The sequence below is a fragment of the Enhydra lutris genome, unplaced genomic scaffold, assembly GCF_002288905.1.
Source record: "Enhydra lutris kenyoni isolate GAN:26980312 unplaced genomic scaffold, ASM228890v2 scaffoldscaffold4612, whole genome shotgun sequence".
Classification (NCBI taxonomy): Eukaryota; Metazoa; Chordata; class Mammalia; order Carnivora; family Mustelidae; genus Enhydra; species Enhydra lutris.
In genome coordinates, this window is record NW_019158696.1 from 1 (window position 1) to 1,175 (window position 1,175).

General features: G+C 35.7%; 1 pseudogene; it reads right to left on the reverse strand.

The window, feature by feature from the left end:
- Positions 1 to 92: 92 nt before the first annotated feature.
- Positions 93 to 965, reverse strand: LOC111140590 (annotated as a pseudogene).
- Between the last annotated feature and the right edge of the window lie 210 nt (positions 966 to 1,175).

Sequence of the window (1,175 nt, forward strand, 5' to 3'; positions counted from 1 at the left end):
TATTTTATTTTCTCTAGTATATGTTTAAAACTTTTTATAATAAAAAGTTTCAGGACATGAAGTAATACCAAAGGCCATTTTTACTCCTTATACTAAATGGTAAAAAATTTATCACCATGTTTGGGCACAAGCTTTCTCTCCAAGGAAATATTAAATATATTTTTAAACTTTTTTTCTACTTCTTCCTCATTCAGTATCTTAAACTCTATCAAATCCATATTGTCTTTAAAATTGAATTTCCTATAGGAAAGGGTGCAGCCCACTAAACAGTGAACCCCTTCAGAGGTCTGCAAGGAACAGAATGACTTGCTTGTAAACACAGATGTTGGAGATATCTGAAGGTATGTATTCACAGACTCAAAATCTTCAATTGTTCGGGGTTCAAGAGTAAAGGAGTATATTTTTCGGTATTTGTTCTTTCAGAAGATCAGAATTAAGAAATTCTTGATTTGAAATGTACTGTTCTCTTCTGATTTGATCCAAGTCCAGATTCCTTTGTCTTCTGTCAAGTGGAAGATGCAAGGCACCTGAGGCTGTTCCTTCACAGAAATTAACTCCAGAGACTGCCACATCTGGTAAGAGCGTCCAAACCCAGCATCCACTATGTAATTCCTGCCATCAGTAGTCACCTTCAGCAGAAGGTGAATCATAGCATTGCTATATTTGTTGGCTGGAGTACTGTAAACATACCCTCCCAACATTGTGATCTCAAAACCAATTGTGGTCAGAGCTCAATACAGAAGATGATTGACCTGGAGACACCACCCACCACGGTTCCTCTTCACAATTTGATCAAAAATGGCCTACAAGCCCAATTCCATGGCTTCCCCACAATGGATGTTAAGGTTCTCAAAAGGAATGGTTCAGATCTGGTGCTGAAGAATGTCAGTTAATGTTTCCAAGTCCAGTTTCTTCCTAGAGTTCCTATACCCAATTCTTTCAAAATATGCTTCAATGTCCATGATCCCTTGAAGGAAGTACAACAAAACAGAAATAAGACATTACATTTGCACTGGATTTCTTTGATTAGCCTAATTATAACTAATGTATTTTAAATATATAAATGCAGTCAGTGGTTATAAGTATCCATAATCATAAGTCTTTTGTTTAGTGCTTTTATTGTATAAATTACTTTTGTACATATAAACTCACTTAGTAGACTTAGTAACCCTGTA